The sequence below is a fragment of the Lissotriton helveticus genome, chromosome 6, assembly GCF_964261635.1.
Source record: "Lissotriton helveticus chromosome 6, aLisHel1.1, whole genome shotgun sequence".
NCBI lineage: Eukaryota > Metazoa > Chordata > Amphibia > Caudata > Salamandridae > Lissotriton > Lissotriton helveticus.
The window spans coordinates 1,557,036,801-1,557,055,411 of NC_136067.1; the positions used below are offsets into that span (position 1 = coordinate 1,557,036,801).

General features: G+C 45.9%; 1 protein-coding gene across 1 annotated transcript in view; it reads left to right on the forward strand.

Annotated features, from left to right (window-relative positions):
• Nucleotides 1-14,611: 14,611 nt before the first annotated feature.
• The window catches only part of ABRACL (ABRA C-terminal like), a 113,161-nt gene continuing 109,161 nt past the window's right edge, over nucleotides 14,612-18,611 (forward strand). Inside the window, exon 1 of the mRNA XM_078649369.1 lies at nucleotides 14,612-14,835. The gene's annotated coding sequence lies outside the window, so the exon portion shown is untranslated. The remainder of the gene's footprint in view (nucleotides 14,836-18,611) is intronic.

Below are 18,611 nucleotides of genomic sequence, written 5' to 3' on the forward strand. Positions count from 1 at the left end.
CGGATCATAATTGCAAGGCAGTAGTTCACTTACTCAGAATATTTCTGTAAATTTGACCAGAGGTCTGGGCGGCGGGCGGCGGGCGGCGTCCAGGCGCAGACGGGCTTGCCTTTGGCGTGCCGCTGCGCGCGTCCACGCTGGGGAGGGAATTATGTAGGGAAGAGGGCGGGGCAGCTCTGATGACGCTGCCCAGTGTTGCACTGCTTCCTGTCCCTCCGCACGACCGGCACAAGCCGTGGCGGACCGGGGACCCAGCAGGAAGGATACAATGTCACAGTAAGTAGTGAGTGATTGAATCACCACATACAGTCTAATGAGACCTTGTCAGGGCAGAATAATCGGGGCTAGTTAAAAACAAAGCACAAGTAAAAACAATAACAGTTTATGTGGTCCCTGCTGACGTTGCAGTAACCTTCAACATGTTAAAATCCCAATTCCCAATCTCTCAGCACTAGCGAGCAGACCTGGTAACAAGCAGCGAGGATGCCGTTTTTTGCTGCGCAAGTCTGCGCTGGGGAGGGAATTATGTAGGGAAGAGGGTGGGGCAGCTCCGATGACGCTGCCCGGTGTTGCACTGCTTCCTGTCCCTCCGCACAACCGTGGCGGACCGGGAACCCAGCAGGAAGGATGCGAATTAAGTTAGCATTTGCAGCACCATTTTTTATTCAGCAGCCATTTTGTGCCATGATCAATATAATATGCTCCTGCCTCATAATGTTTGCCTCAGCAGAAAAGCAGCTTTAATTGTTTCTCTTTAGTGCTATCCAAGGTTGAGTTCCACTGCCTTTATGAATAGATCGTTCTGTCTCTGCATACCTTTCCTCTCAAGTAAGCCCTGCTCCCACCCTAGAGAGACGAGCACGGACTAAGTAACCTTGGACCTAAGATAACATGTACCCGTTCTCAAGATGGTAGCTGGCCTTTCTGACCTCCCCTTGTTCGTTAGTGACCGGGCTGGAAAATTCCAGTCTGGGCAGGGTTTAGAGGTGTTGGAAATGCATATGTTGTGTTTTTGTGTGGACAGGGGTCAGTCCCTCAGCAGCTGTCTAAGGAGGCTGGTCAGACTGGACTCCACTCAAGCGAATACTAATAAAATAACTTGGTTTGTATTCTCTACTGCTTGACCGACTCTTCATTTGTGTGGAAGGCTGAGAGGTGGTCGCGAGTGACCCAGGTGGCCCTAATCGGGTCACTTCCTTTATCACTAACCTGTTAAATATAGATATTTGAGACTAATCCATATCAATTGGTATTATTTCAATTAGTTCCAGCTGAAGAAGATTTTATAATGGGGATGACCTGGTGCAAATTTTCATTAATTGTTATGGATTAACTAATATTTTAAAATTATGACAAAAAATGTGTAAACGGGCTTGTTTAATTTAATGAATAGTAAGCACTAGTATTCGAAATAACATGCAGAAAATGTGCAAATGTGCTTGTTTACGTTAATGAATTGTAAGCACTAGTATTTAGCATAACACATACACTTGTTTGATAAAGATGTTGCTGAATCTAGAATGTTTATGTGATACAGATAACATTTTCTTCGTTTTTATGGATTTTTTTTTAACTGAAGTAAAGTATAAATGAATGCAAGCTGTAAAAGCACAGCTTTGTAATATGCCTAAACCTGTAACAGTTCTGCAACCTGAAAGACAGCTCAGCTGTCAAACGCCTGGCCCTTTAAGCGCTGTGTAATATGAAGGATAGCTTCACATTCAAATGTCTGGTCTTGAAAGGGATGGGTTTGCTGAGGGATAGTTGTGCTGTCTCAGTAATGATCTTCTAATCACATAAGGGAGAGAGAAGCTTGGATCCATTCAGCTTCCATATTAGTTTTCAAGTAATCAGGGGAGAATGGATCACTTGTCCTGTTTTTACCAGGGTCTGGGGTTCTTACCGCCTAAAAAAACCCTCATTCATGTATTACTCATAGTAGAGGTATATCTTGGTTGTCCGCTTTTGTTTCTTACATAAAAAACATCATCATTGGGTCTTATATATGCTTTCCTCCACCAGGAGGGAGACCAACTGGTTATTTGCAGTAGTGATCAGGGATGGTGATCAGGAGTAGTGAGGGTGAGAGTAGAGTGAGCTTAAAATTACCTCCATGCCCCTGGTTTAAATGTATTTAGTCAGGGGTGGGGCAAGATTAAAAATTGCGGTGCAGAAATAGAAGGGGTACTGATCTATAGCACCTGTGTCAGGAAATAGGTGGTCAAGCGGTCAACATGTTTCAGCCCTATGGTTGCCCAGACCGGCCGGAGGGCTTTCTTCAGGACTGGATTGGCAGGTCACTATTGTGTGTGCCGCAAAGATAAGTAATTCACTTGTGGTTCTGAAAAATATGGATCCGTAATAGTACCGGACTCGAGAATAAAAACTTCGTCGAAATAGGACGAATTTGGTATCAAAAGACCGAGAATGACGAGTACATCAAGTACATGTATTTTTCGGCATATTCGAGTGACGATTTCGCCTCGAAATCGTCATTTACCTTCTAAACCCTTAGCTGCATGTTGCCCTCTACATAGGCCTTAATCCAGTCGAATTTGATTCCACAAGGACACATACTCCTTAATCGACTTCTTCCTGACCCCAGTACAAGTTAGAACCATCGCCCCAGGCCGAGCTCGTTAGGTCAGTTCCCTCCCAGTGGCCGAGCAAGATAGCATCTAGGCCCAACCGGCCATAAAGCCATTTCAGCGCGCACACCTGCCATATCTCGCTCACATCTTTCTCCACTCCTTTTCCTCACTTATTTTATGATGGGGAGGTGACCATTTTTATTAGGGGTCCAGCGATATCTGATGAAATGTTGGGCCTTGCCGGATGATTTGTTATGAGCAGCACGACGTGAAATATGTACATGCCATCATGACTCTGCTTTTCTTTTGTAAACAGTAACCATAAATGAAATACCACGAATGCAAGGAATGTTTTGCCCAAGGGTGAAAATTGTGTATAAGAAGAGAAACCTAACCTTGTGAAAGGGTGCAGTCTCCTGAATATACTTGTATCGTACTTCTAGGACCCTGTCACCTTGGTTGCAGCCAATAAACGAATCTTTGACTTCACCTGGAAGACTCTGAAGTTTCTGTAGGTCTGACTCAGGAGAACCCGAGGTCTCTGGTGTGTTGATCCCCTGGCACCGCTGGGTTACCGGTTCGGTACCGGTTCTTAAAAACCCAGTACCTCAGTTGGCGCCCAGCGTTTGGGGCGATTCCAGTGGTACCAATCAAGCCTGAAGATCGTGAGGAGCTTCGTGTGAAAATTCCGGAGGAGGGCCCACCACCTCATCGACCCCTGCATGTCGACGTGGTCCGAAGGTCTTTACTGCGAGGTTCCCCGCTTCCCGACGGCTACAAGGACTGCTGCCCTGGCTATCGCCCTGATGTTGGACCCTTGAAAATTTTCGGTAGAGCGAAACGCTGAGACGAGTCTTCTGGTGAAGCCATCGATATTTTCAGTTAAGTATAAGTGGAGCGTCTCCCAGTCCTTAGTTGGACTTACTTTGTGGTATCTTGGAGATACATAAAGGTTTTTTATTGGTTCTTGCAAGCACCATAACCGAAGGACTCGTGTATTCACGAGAAATATCGTAATCGATAAATCCTTTGAAGTTTTGGAACTAGACTAGAGAGTGAGGATGCCTAGTCTTAGACTCGGGAATTGGTTTTGTCTTGGTAGTAATAATAGGGACTCCCGATTGGAGGACTCGTGTCCGGTTCCTCCAGTTGGAACTCCGACTTACGAGCTGTACGTTAAACATGGGGTAGGCCCCATCGTTTACAACGAGGTATGGATTAAATACACTAGGAAAGATGGTGTTTTAAAATGGCCCCAATATGGTAGCTTTGATTCTGAAATTTTAGACAACCTTGAAGTTAAGCTCTTCAAAATGAAAGCCCGGCCGGCGATGTTTGACTCTTTCCGCATATGGCGCAAAGAAGCCAAACAAAAAGAAATTAAATTAGCTAAGAAAAATAAGAGAGAAGGGGGACTTTCAGTAATGCAAGCTGCCGTGCAGTTTAAAGATAATGAGGAAGAGCAGATAAATGAGCAATTGCACAGGCAACGTAAAATGGCAATAGATAAGTGCTATCCAGTTTTGCCGTCTCTTCAGCAAGGGACAGAAAAAGAGCGTGAAAAAGACCAATTAATGTCGCAATTGTTAACTTCGCCACCCCCCTATGCGCAGAATGCTACAGCACCCCCGCAACCTTTTGTTGCACAAGCTGCGCCTCTGGCTCTTCCACAGCACCCACCAGCTGTTCTTCAGCTGGCTCCTACTTCTTCGGTGCAGCCTCCTCCAGGCCCACCGACCACTTCTGCTTCATCTATGTCTTCTACGATTTTGCCTACTATACTTTCTACAACTCCTAATGCCCCTTCTATGATTTTGCCTAGTACCACATCTATTATTCCTCATACCTTTTCTGCCATCTCTGCACCCGCCTCATCTCACCCCGTTCTTTCATCTGTTTGTTCTTCCGTTTCACCTTCCCTTCGGCAGAAAATGGCCAGCACTGTTACTAATCTTCTTTTACCGCTTTTCGGGTCGCCTGCTACGACCCCTAACATAGGAAGAAGACAGTTGCGAAGTCAACTGCCCGATTATCAAGAGAGAGATTCCCTGAATAGTTTAGCTCGGAAATGGGTCTTGGACACTGCAAAATATGATTTACAGTCTGTCATGGAAGTTTTTCCTCAATGGGAAACAGCGACACAGAGATATGTGTTCGAACAGATGTGTGTTTTTCTTTGCGAGGATTTAGAAGACAATGATCAGGATTGCCTCCCACAAGAGATGTGTCGTATAAGGTTTAAGTTTAGTCTGGGTATGATTGTAGGTCCCGATGTAGAAAAAGCAGTCGAAATGCTATTATCATATCGAAGTAAGGGAAGTAGTTCTGGGTCACCATCGGAATCCAGTGCATCTAGTAGGAAAAAGGCACGACAATACCCTATGAGAGAAGTTCCCCCACAATGGAGAGAGGGTGACGTGACAGCTGTCCCACCTGTCCTGCCCCACTTTCACCGCGTATGGGTACATGTCCCATGGAAGCGAGCTGAAGTTTTAGCACTCAAACAAACACTACCAGATCCGCGTAAAAATCCTGCAGGGTACTATAAAGAATTGTCGCAAACTGCTGGATCATGTATAATGAATTTGGCCGATATCGATATGTTATTCGGGAACGTTGTTCCACAGCCTTTATGGGGAAAAATTCGTCATGTAGATCATGACCAGGAATTAGGTGACACGTGGGCTAATATTACTGCTGCAGATGCACGACAAGTTGGTGGTGCCAAGCCTGAGCCTCTGATAGCGGAACTACCTGGTAGAATAGTAGATTACATGAAAACGATAATGCCTGCAATACGCGTAAATTGGGATAAGTTATCTGCATGCAAGCAGAAGAAAGAAGAAACTGTTTCAGATTTCTTCACCAGATTTGAAGAAACATTCATTGACCACAGCGGTCAAGATATGACCACAGAAGGTGGTCAGAGATTGTTTGTCGATAAATTTGTCCACAATCTACTTCCAGACTTGTGTAGAAAATTGAAAGATTCGGAAAGTTCTTGGGCAGTCTCATCTTCAGCCCAGATATTAGCTACCGCACAGTACTACGAGAATAGAGACAAGGATGAGAAAGATAAAGTAGAGAAGAAAACTAGAGAACTCAAAACGAAGGTTTTGCTACATCAAGCCTATCCGCCACGAGGTGGTGGTAATAAAAATAATAATGGTCAGAATAACTACCAGAACACTTTTCAGCAGCCTCAGAGAAACTTGCAGAGATTCGATTACAATCAAAACCGCGTAGGTCCCAACCAGTGTTTATACTGCAAACAAGAGGGTCATTACAAATATGACTGTCCTGCCCTACCACAACGTGCGAATGGAATTTCTGGCGTAAGAGGTCGTGGTAGTCAGCAAGCGCCTAGAGGTAGAGGGCGTGGAAACGCCCCTCAGGACGCACGTCCCCTTCCACCACAAAACTCTATGAACAGGTTTGACCAGCAAAATAACGTATCTGACAGGACAGCTCAATACTACGTTGACGAGTATTACACAGAAAATGAGCAGTGGGAGATTAATGATTGCTAGGACAGCCTAAGACAAGGAGAGGGAGTTGTTTCAGTTCCAGTAGATCAGAGTGGACCTTACGTTGAGGTGATTACATCGGGTGTGTCAGAACCTTTTCTGTTGGATACTGGTGCTACAAAGAGTTCTATTATGCACTCCAAACTCCCTGGCGCACCTTTGTCTGGCGAAATGAACGTTTCCGTAGGTTTTTCTGGCGCCCCGGTTAGAAATCCGATTTCTGACCCTTTATCTCTTTCTGTTGGTCCTTGTGAATTCGAAGCACCCCTTATTTTGACAACAGGTTGTGGTGAAAATTTGCTAGGATTAGATTTGCTAAAAAGATTGTATGCGACTTTGTACTGTTCTCCCTCAGGAGTACAACTGACTTTAGGCAAGAAAGTGGTTTCTCCCATGTATTTGTCGAGAAATACGCTTCCAGCAGAATTGGCACTCCTTCCGGATATTCTTTGGGCTACTGGTCCGAATGATGTAGGTCTTTTAGAAATTCCACCATATGTTGTAACATTAAAGTCGAATGTCAAAATGCCACGAATTCCCCAATACAGAATATCCAATGAGGGCGAAAAAGCTTTGCTAGCGATTGTTTACGAGTTAATTGAGAAAGACGTAATTGAAGAAACACGAGGCAATGTTTGCAATAGTCCTGTTCTGCCTGTTTTAAAACGAACTGACCCTTCCCAGCCACCTGTGTATAGATTCGTGATTGATCTTAGGGAAGTAAATAAGATAGTGGTGCCACAATTCCCAGTTGTCCCCGACATTACAACATTATTGACTATGATTCCAGCCTCTGCATCCTGGTTTTCGGTGATTGACCTGAAGAATGCTTTCTTCAGTATCCCGATTGCTGAGGAAAGCAGGGATATTTTTTCCTTTAGCTTAGGTGGTCGCAGTTTCCGCTTTAAACGCGCTCCTCAAGGCTACTGTGAAAGCCCCTCAATATACAGTCAAGCTCTGAAAAGTCAGCTTGACGCAATGGTTTTGCCCAAAGGTTCCACTCTCGTACAGTACGTGGACGATTTGCTCATCGCTGCGGATACTGAGAAAATTTGTAAAATGGCCATGTTGGCACTACTGCGTCATCTATGTGATCTACATCACAAGGTGTCACTTTCCAAGCTCCAATATTGCCGACAAGAAGTGACCTACTTAGGTCATCTCTTATCGAAGGAGGGAAGGAAACTGACCCCAGAAAGAATTCAGGCAATAGCAAAATTAAATGTGCCAAGAACGCAGAGAGAAGTACGCGCTTTCCTGGGCATTACATCGTACTGTAGACAGTGGATTCCAAATTTTTCGTTATTAGCCAAACCCTTATTGGCACTAACGTGTACAAATACACCCAATCCCATTCCTTGGTCTGATGAGTGTCAGAAAAGTTTTCTTGAATTACGCACAGCATTATGTTCGGCCCCTGTGTTAGGTAACCCCAACTACAGTAAACCTTTCACATTATATGTCCACGAAAAGGAGGGTTGTGCATTGTCCGTGCTGACTCAGTTATACGGAGATAGACAACGGCCATGCGCCTATTTTTCGTCAACTTTGGATCCGGTAGCACGAGCATTGCCAAGTTGTTTAAAGGCCACAGCAGCAGCAGCTGTTTCTATTCGACAGTCTGCAGGTCTAGTAATGAATAATACACTAATCGTGATGGTCCCGCATGCAGTAGAACGGAGGAAGAGACGAAAGGGAGAGTTGACCTATTCGATACTCCTCTCGCCGAATGTGATGGTACATTATGGGTGGATGGTTCATGCTTTAAACTCCCAAATGGTAACGTGACTACAGCATATGCTGTCACAACCTTGCACACAATCGTTGAAACTGCGCGAATACCACACGGTTCAGCTCAAGCCGCTGAACTCGTGGCTTTAACGAGAGCATGTGTGTTATCCAAAGGAATGAGAGTGACTGTCTATACCGACAGTCAGTATGCTTTTGGAGTGGCTCACAGTTTTGGACGATTGTGGAGAGAACGTGGGTTCCTGACTTCGCATGGAGCTAAGATTCAGCATGGTCAGTTGGTGAATGAACTTCTTGAATCACTGACGTTGCCTCTGAAAGTAGCGATCGTAAAATGTAGTGCACACAAGAAAGTGATTGATGATGTTGGTCGTGGAAATGCATTTGCTGATGAAACTGCTAAGGAAACGGCAAAGAATATGATGAGCCGAATGTATGTTGCGAGCCCAGAAAGATGGACTGGTGATGTTGGAATATGTGAAGACACGATAGAAAGTGTGAAGTCCATCCAAGCTGAGGCCACGGAGAAAGAGTTAAGCATGTGGAGAGAAAGTACAGGGAGAATGGATGCAAATGGTTGTTGGATCGAATCGACAGAGCAACAGAGATGGTTGTTACCCGATGCATATGTGCCTGCAGTGGTTACAATGGCTCATGGGATGGCCCATATCAGCGCGAAAGGGATTTGCGAGTTGTTGGCCCCAGTGTGGAAGAATTCAGGGATTCCCAAGTGTGCAGAGAATGTTGTCAAGAATTGCATGGTATGTCTGAAGCACAATCCTGGTAGGGGAACCCCAACTCCAGCTGGTCATTTTGCACCTCCTACGTACCCGTTCGAGGTTTTGCAGCTAGATTTCATACACATGGAGAGGTGCAACAACTTAAAATATGTGCTCGTGGTTGTTTGTGCCTTCTCAAGGTGGGTAGAAGCCTATCCCCTAAGGGACAATACTGCCTTGTCCACAGCGAAAGCCCTTGTGAAAGAGTTCTTCCCCAGATTCGGAATGCCTAGAATGGTCTGGTCGGACAACGGAAGTGAATTTGTGGGTCGGGTGATGAAACGAGTGTGTGAAGGGCTAGGCATTAGTCAGAAGTTCCACGCTGCAAATCACCCCCAATCAGCTGGATTAGTGGAATGTTACAATGGCACGCTTAAACTTAAATTGGCCAAAATCCAAGCGAGCACAGGTCTTAAATGGCCTGACGCTCTACCCTTAGCACTCCTATCCACCAGAATGACTGTGCATTCGCGAATGAAACTCAGCCCCTATGAAATAATCTTTGGTCGGCCAGCCAACATATGGGGAGTGCCTAGGCCCACGAAGTTTAGCGAGCTGCAACACCCCATTTTGCTCGACTATCTGTATGAATTGACTGCTAAATTGCGTGTTTTATATCAACAGGTCCACAACACCTTGCCTCCGATCTCTGAGACACCAGGTCACTCCATTGACCCTGGCTCCTGGGTGTTGGTCAAGAATTTCCAGAGGACAAGAAACGACCAGCCCAGATGGACCGGACCTCACCTCGTCCTCCTGTCTACAAGGTCGACCGTTAAAGTGGAGGGGAAGGCCAATTGGGTCCACGGGATCCATTGTAAGAAGATACCCTTCCCTCTGCCATATGACCAATGGGTCCGGACAGGAGGCACTGACTCAGAGCGCACAACTAATGAACGTGTAAAGGAAGCTAAACGTGATTGTGACAGTGAGAAAATTTTTCAAGAAACTGCGCCGCCATCAGAACAATTGAACTCTGTGGAACCTGAGCTACTATTTCCGGACCAGACAATAACCGGGAAAAGACGCTATAATTTACGACCGAGAAAAACAGACTAAAGTAAAAGTGATTTATTTTATGATCCGAGAGAAAAACCTGTGGACTAATAAAAAATAAGTTTTTTGTCCCAAAATGCTATTTTTGAAAGTACAGATTCTCCCATCTAGGTAACTTGCTTATTTTTGTTTTTTTTCGAACCGCCATCCGGGTTCCGCTGCTAGGGTCGCGGTTGATTAAAGACTTTTGGGTGCAGCTGACAACAATAGGTTGCTGGTTCCAGTTGGTCGAAGGGAGCCACCCTAGACTGACGGAAGCATCCCTTAGCAGAAACAACCTACCGCCGCGGCCGGCAGCACCTTAGAGAGGATGGAGTTTCCTGATGTGGAGAGAACTGCCAAACAAATGAACTTTAAGCAGAGACTTTTGAAAGCAATGAGAAAGAAAATTTTTATAATAATGTGTATTTTTATGCTATTTAGCGTAATGGTGTTTCTAATAAGCTATGTTCTATTCTCTTTTCATGTGACATTCACGCCCACTACATCACCCATACCTCCTCCTACTGTTTCCTCTCATTCTTTCCTCCCTTTGCCTGACCACGAATCAAATAGGAGATTAGAGTTCATTAATAACTCCTTCGTTCAGCTATTACACCAACACCAACTTGTAATGAACACAACCAACTGTTGGGTGTGTGGTCTCATGCCCCACACCACGGATAGAGGTATCCCCTATTTGGTCCTGCCATTTAGTCGCAATGGGTCAGTATGGGCATATAGAACAATGTTCATATATGCACGAGAAATCCAACCCCTACGTTCGGTAAAAGACAACCTCAAGACTAGCGCCCTAGTCAAGGGTATAGTTGACATGATCAAGGTAGTAACTTCTTACGAAGATACCCCGGATGATGAGATACTTGCATATGTAGGTTGGAATGTGACCGGATATGGCACTACAGTAAGTGAGAAACAGCAAGCCAAGAGATCGTCCCCTATCTGGATCGTACCCCATCAAGGTCACCTGTGCCTGCAAGGTATTGGTAGGAATCCCAGAGCTCAGCTAGGGAAGAGTGTCTGCACAGAAACGTACGTTTTTGGATCTCAGACTTCCCCTGCCTTTTTAGCCGCAAAGGGTACTTATTTTATCTGCCACGATAGAGCCTATACATGGTTGCCCCCTGACTTCTCGGGCTCATGTTTTGTTTCATTCCTGTTACCTCCCACCTACACAGCAGCGGCGGATTACCATCGGACAAGGGTAGTTCGAGGTGTTTTGAGTAAAGAAGACACTGCGGGTCAAGAATTTGGTGACTTTGCAATGGGTGTTCTGCCGTTCTGGGGAGCCATGGTTAACAGCAGAAACATAAGGCAATTGACAAGGGTAGTTGAATCCACCGTGATTGAAACTGCTGGTGCCCTTAGTAACCTGACTGCTGAGCTCCAGTCGGATCGACTGATGACCCTTCAGAACCGGGTCGCTTTGGATGTAATACTTGCGGACCGGGGTGGGGTATGCAAATTGATCCAGTCCAGTTGTTGCATTTTCATTCCAGATAATGCTCCAACAGTGTACGGGGCCATCTCCAAACTACATAAGATTTCCGAATATATTCATGTGGATAAAGGAGATTGGTCGTTAATGGGATGGTTCTGGGAACTAATATCTGCCTGGGGATGGAGAATTTTGATGGTCATTGGGATGGTCTTAGCCATTCTTTTCCTGTTCTGTCTATGTATACAGTGTGCTCCTGCAATATGTGGCCTCTGTGCTACATCATGTGTAAGGAAGCCTGTGTCAAGACATGAACTCAGCACTAGAATGATGTTGCAGCAACATCTCAATGACTTTAGGAATATAGATCTGGACTCAGATTAACATGAGGATAGATTAATTGCCTATGTAAGGGCAAAAGGAGGGTCTGTGGTTCTGAAAAATATGGATCCGTAATAGTACCGGACTCGAGAATAAAAACTTCGTCGAAATAGGACGAATTTGGTATCAAAAGACCGAGAATGACGAGTACATCAAGTACATGTATTTTTCGGCATATTCGAGTGACGATTTCGCCTCGAAATCGTCATTTACCTTCTAAACCCTTAGCTGCATGTTGCCCTCTACATAGGCCCTAATCCAGTCGAATTTGATTCCACAAGGACACATACTCCTTAATCGACTTCTTCCTGACCCCAGTACAAGTTAGAACCATCGCCCCAGGCCGAGCTCGTTAGGTCAGTTCCCTCCCAGTGGCCGAGCAAGATAGCATCTAGGCCCAACCGGCCATAAAGCCATTTCAGCGCGCACACCTGCCATATCTTGCTCACATCTTTCTCCACTCCTTTTCCTCACTTATTTTATGATGGGGAGGTGACCATTTTTATTAGGGGTCCAGCAATATCTGATGAAATGTTGGGCCTTGCCGGATGATTTGTTATGAGCAGCACGACGTGAAATATGTACATGCCATCATGACTCTGCTTTTCTTTTGTAAACAGTAACCATAAATGAAATACCACGAATGCAAGGAATGTTTTGCCCAAGGGTGAAAATTGTGTATAAGAAGAGAAACCTAACCTTGTGAAAGGGTGCAGTCTCCTGAATATACTTGTATCGTACTTCTAGGACCCTGTCACCTTGGTTGCAGCCAATAAACGAATCTTTGACTTAACCTGGAAGACTCTGAAGTTTCTGTAGGTCTGACTCAGGAGAACCCGAGGTCTCTGGTGTGTTGATCCCCTGGCACCGCTGGGTTACCGGTTCGGTACCGGTTCTTAAAAACCCAGTACCTCACACTTACCCTTTCTTCTTAGGGCGTCAAGAAGTGTGCTGAAGTGTTATGGGTCAGTTGTACCTATAACTCTTAATTAAGGGCTCGTGGCTCCCTCGGAGGGCATGGGGAGCGAGCGTACTTCAGTGAGAAGTCTTGCTTGCTGCTCTTGTCATCTCCGCCTGACTTACTCTCAGTAATGAGCCAGTAAAATCGCTGTAACCCAAAATATAGTTTTACCTTCAGATGACAGGTCATACAAACTCTCTTTTACCGGTAATGGCTCTTTTCTGTAATATCTGAGGCATTGCTATCTCTGCTGACCCCCAACTAACTCAAATACGTCTACTTTCCACCTCAATCGAACTACCATCTGCCTGGTGATGGTAACTAGAGCTGTGTGCTACATTGTGGTAGACACAACTATTTTTTTTTAATCAGTGGTATGTGGATGCAAAACTTCGGGCATCCGTCCATCTCAGTTTTATAAAAAGGGGATTGCAGGCAGAATGCCCTACAGCAGAGAATTCCTAGTTCCCTTCAGTAAGGAATGTGAGGAAAGAAGAATTCTTATGGGATGGCCCAGCCCATGCAGTGGGGCATTGAAAGGGCCAAAGCCCTAACCTGACAGAGGGATGGGAGGGGAGGGGTGGTGGATGGGTGGGTCATGATGGCTCCAGTAGGAAAGGGAGGAGGAGGAGATTTGAACCCATTCCAACTACCCCCACCTCTTCCTACCTGTAGCAAAAGGCAGGACGAAACAGTGGAAGGCCTTGCACCTAAGGGTGGTGGGGGCTTGGCATGTATTCAGCACTGAGGGACCAACGGTCTGTCTGCGACTTGGGCCGACAATTGGGTGAGGCTCAGAATTTGAAACTTGACCAATTTATCCAGGCAAGGGGGAAATGTAAGGGGCAAGAAGGCAACTGGAACCCGGTCTAATGTAGGGCCGAAACCTGAAGGAAGCGTAATTTCTCATCCAATCAACAATTACTTAAAGGCTAAACGCCAAATGTCAGTGGGGTGCTCATAGCAGGCACTGAAGCAGACGCAGATAAGCGTGGTGGAAAAAGACAAGTACATACTGCAAATTTAGACATGTGATAATCAGTGATAGGTGTGAGAATAAATCTGCCGCCATGCTGCCCAATTTAATGTCTACAGAGTATGTGCTAAGGGAGTGGCAGGGCTAAGGTGGCCTGACTGAATGAGACAAATGCTACCGGAGGTGGAAAGCCACCCAGCATGACGAATGAAATTGGGCTTATGCTTGAGGGTGACTAAAGCACGGCCTCTGGACGTGTAGGTTCATTGGTTTGGCACAGCTACCAAAAGTGGACATCCCTCCAGCAAGCCTGAAAGACTGAAGTTAAACTTCGACAGCTGAAGCACAGCCATTGAAGGTGAAGCCTCACCAAGTGCGTGGGAATGAATGAGGCATGGCAACCCGAATAACTGAAGATGTGTGAAATATTTCTGTGTGAAGAGTATGACCACATTTTGCGCTTGGTTTGTCATGAATGATTACGCATGGCTACCATATGTGCATTGCTCCATAGCCACCTGATTTGCCTGATTGAATGAAGCGTTTGATGGTACCAGTAAGTAGGATGGTAGGCCAGGAGTGAAGGAATTTCCGACATTGAACATTTACAAAAAGGAAATATTACAAAGCTGTCTCATATTTAAATGTGTAACTTGAAGGGAATGTGAAGTGGTCACTTGTAAGTGAAAGCCGTCAATGAACTGTGGCCTGTACTCTTCCGAGCAAGCGTGTTCTCCTTCATTGGATGAGGTGGGCGACGGCCTCGGGGTACCATGCTTCTGGTCTCTGGTATCTTGAAGAGAATGCTGCGGTGTTCAGATACCAGATTGCACAACCGACCTCTTGCCATACGCCCTTTGTTACACACAGTGAGGGGGCTTCCCGTATGACGTACTTCAATAACTCAACATGTTGTTATACAAGTCCTTATTTATGTTAGTCGCAAGAGTTTATTAATTACATGATTTTCATTTTTCACAAATGAAATTGCCATTTTCCGAACTAGCTCTAATGTATTGAATATCCTCGGATGCAGAACTGGTGGAGAGAAAATCCACAGTGACCACGAATGGACGCAGGGCTGTCGTGTGATGCGGTCCCCGAGCACCGCCACGGATTTAACACTGCAGGCTGGACACGGAAGCAGCACAGACCGAGGGACAGCGAGCTGCCGCCTGAGGCGCGAGCGCAGCACCGAGCGCGCGGCTCCCGCCCCTGCCTGCCCTCATAGGCTTCCACCCTGTGCTGGGGGCGGCCCCTTGTTTCGTGTTCACTTTTAACTCTCTAGACGCTTTATTGCTGCTTTCCTTTTACCGACAGTCTCCCGGCTCCTCGCGCTGACAGACAGACGGACGGACAGGAGGGTCGTGCCTGCAGGTGAGTGCTGGATACCGCCCGGCTCTCGTTGGGGGGACGCGGCTGGGGCCGCCGGGAGGCAATGGGTGTTGGCCGCGCCGGCGGCACTTCCTCACCGGCTTCTTCCTTGTTGCAGTCACATGTCTCCCCCAGGCAGGAGCCTTAATGCCTGACCGTGCTTAAGCGGGGGCCAGGGGAGCCGGGGCTCCCTACAGCCCTCATACCGGGCAGTACTGCTACTGCGGCGCCTGCCCTTGGGTAGGTGTCACTGCGGCAGTTGACGTAGGCGTTCTAGGTTAAAAAGAAGTGTTGTCTGGAAATAAAAAAATACAAAGTGTGCAGACCTTTCAGTGGACGTGTTTTCTTCTGCCCAGACTCTCTTTGGGGATCTCACTTACTTTTTTTTTTTTTTTTTTACAATACCGTGTCCTTTTTGTTGCTGTCAATCTCTTATTCTGTGATTTGTGGTCTGTCAGGGGCTTGGTGGAGGGGCGCTCTTCAAAGCAGATGTTAACCGTGCCCGTGCAGACGCCTGGGGGCGTGCAGAGCGTGATCAAGGCAGGATTCGTGCGTGGCGTGTCTTCCCCTGCGGCTGCCTTCGGTTCTCCCTGCGTTTGTATTGGTTTTGTTGGCCGCTGTGACTCACACACTGTGCATGCAATGTACAACGTGTAAGGGCTGGCTCTGCACCAGCCGCCAACACCCTTACTTGGGGCTGAGTAGTAACGTTTCCTCTTCATGGTTTCAGAGAGGACGGCGTTTCCCTATTTCACTTAGGTTATTCGGTAGTTCTCTAATTTCTCCACCTGAACATTTAGATCCGCAAATGGAATGACTATATTTCAGTTTTCGATTATGCATACCTGTCAACACGTTGACTCTTCTCCAATAAGGTTGAAATCCTATGTTTAAGAAGGTGGTCTAATTGAAGTCAGTGGATAATGTAGACTTACTTCAGTTTTGGGGTTATACACGCAATCATTTATTGCCTTTTTTTCAGTAGAAAGCGGAATGAGACGCGGTAGGTTAATAGAATGTGCATGTCTTGGTTTCCTCCCTGTACTCTTGCGTGGAAGCGTTGAACCCAGGGCTAAGTGTAGCCCCATCAGAGCTAGCCAGCTAAGACTGTCACAAACTGTAGTGTATAGATTAAGTGTCCTCAAATCGCCCAACCCTCACTTTTGTCTATTGAAATCAGAAGTCCTGAGAATTTCAGATCGTGCCACCGGATCCTGTAGACCTCAGCAGTGTCCACCTTTGACAATTAAATCGCACGTTAAACTCGTGGTCTCCGTCATTACCTGCCAACTTGAAGAACAATCTCACGGTGTGAGGATGGGGCGAGGCCTTGAATGGGGCGTGGCCTTTGGCCTAGAAGTACCTACGAGGCAGTTTTGAACCCTAGCCTGCCCCCAAGCTCCTTCCTCCTTCCCCCCAAAAGCTTGCTGGTGCTGATGTCCTGGATGGACATTGCAGTTCAGCGCCTCAGAAAATGTGCTTGAAAAACACTATTTACAATGGGAGAAGTTGTGGCCTTACAGCCAGAGTTGCCGACTTTGGAGATAGGGAACCAGGTCCGAGCCTTTGTATCAGCTCAGCTTCCTGTGATTCTGGGCAAATGAGTAATCTCCCTGTGCCTACCAAAAAATGATTGTGTCCTTGTGTAATTTAACTGGTGTTCATGTAAAGAGCTCCAATACCTTTAGGTTGAGTTCACGCTATATAAATCTGCACAAAAATAGTTTTCAGCTAATTTTCCCTGCCACCGTGTGATATCGGCTTCTCACTGGGAGAGCGTGTGATGGGGGGCGATATTGTGTGTCACACGGTGGCACCCTGTGACTCAAATGGGGTAATATGTCCATGTTCAGAGGAAATGCTTGGTGCAGTTGCACGTGACCGATAAGCACTTGCTTGCTTTCTAACACAAAGAATGCGCACAGTGGGATGACGTAGAGGGTTTTGGGATGACGTAGAGGGTTTAGATCTGCGTGCCCAAGACTCAAGCTGCTGTTCTTCTAAGCATGCTGAGCCCAATGGCTCGGTTCTGCGGCTCATGGCTCACATACACCAGACAGGGAGTTGGGCCTGCATTGCATCCCTAGGCCAAGATGTTGGTTCTAAAGCTGATGTCCAAAGTTTGGGTGAGGAGATAGTGCTGCAGAATTTTTTTGTTTTTATATAGCGTGAACTAGACCCGAGAGATCGGGTATCGGAGCGCTTTACATGGGCACCAGTTTCATTACAGAAGAACACATTAATTTTTGTTAGGCACGGGGAGATTAAGTGATTTGTCCAGAATCACAGGCTGTTGAGCGTTGTTGCCGAGACTCGAACCCGGTTCCCCAGCTTCGTGGTCGACCGCTGGGCTACATCCTCTTAAACCACAGGATTTGTTCTGCAATTTATGTTCACAGGTCACTGTATGTTCTACTGCTTGAGCAAATGAGGAGGTAAAGGAGGTAGTCAGGGCTTTAAGTGGTATGAAAAAACTGAGGGGGTCTCTCAAAGGGGCGTGGCCAATATGATTAAGAGCGTGGTTTAAAAACACGTCGCAAAAAATCTGTGCTTAGCATAGTATGCCTTCCGACTTGTATTTTGCTGTTTCTATAATTGCATCCGGATATGATACAAGTAACATCATACCTACAAGTGAGCACTATTGGCTTTGTCAATGGTTGTTAGTTGCTTAAGATAAATAAGCAGCAACTAAGGCTTGTATATAATATTGAAAAAGTTTCCACTTAAACCCTTGATGATACCACGACAATGTTGCTGCTCCTGAGTTTCAGAAAGAGAAGGGAAATCCAGAGAGAAAATTACTCTTTAAAGGCTTGCCTTTCCCCTAGAAAGCTCACCTGGCATGACCTCATGCCGTAACTTCTCCACTAGTGAGAAGTGAGCAGTGTGAGCACACGCACATCCATGTGCCTGCTGTCACTGCAGTCGGGAAAAGAAACAGACCGCCTGTGCCAGCGCCCAAAACAGAGCCCAATAGAGACCCGTTTCGAGGCCACCCGTAAAAACTTCCGGTGCTCAGCACCGTTGAGACCCTGCCCACATAAAGCCCTGGGGGTAGTTCTGTAGCATGGGCATATATGACTGGTTGCATCTGCAGCTCACAACCACTGGTCTGGGGGTTGGATGTGATAAATATACCCAGAAGACACAAAAACAGTATAATGTTTTCGATTGAGTTATTTGCCATTTTGATAAGTCTTATGGGTTCCTGAATGTATTCTTATTGTTTAGCATCAGTATGACGGCAATGCGCAATATCAACGCACACTCATTAAAAATCATTGATTAAAGTGCTTTCTGTACTATTTATATGGAAAATAAATGAGACAGTTCATATAACATTTACAGAGGCAATTAAGTTGAAAGAATGGCGCAATGCACTTTATTTGTGAATAAGTTAATAGAAAACTTAAAACCTTGCACAAGAACTCGTTGGAAATTTATTTTGGCTGCTTCAGATTTTGCCACGAGCATGCTTTGGATTAATCATTATACCCATTATAGGTTGAGAACTAAATCCAGTCTGAAACTTAAATAATGTCAGCATTACAACCCCATTTTTGTGGGGGGTTCACCAGAACAAAACAAAGTACTAGCACCCTAGAAAAGCATAGAGAAATAATTAAGCTTAAGACCGGTAAAGTCAACTAAGATTGTATGAACACACAGCTTGAGGAAATTCTTACCTTCGCCCACACACTATATTTTAAACAAGCATTGGCAACGTCAATAGGTCTCACCTATGTAAGAGCTATTGGCTTTGCTAATGTGTTAAG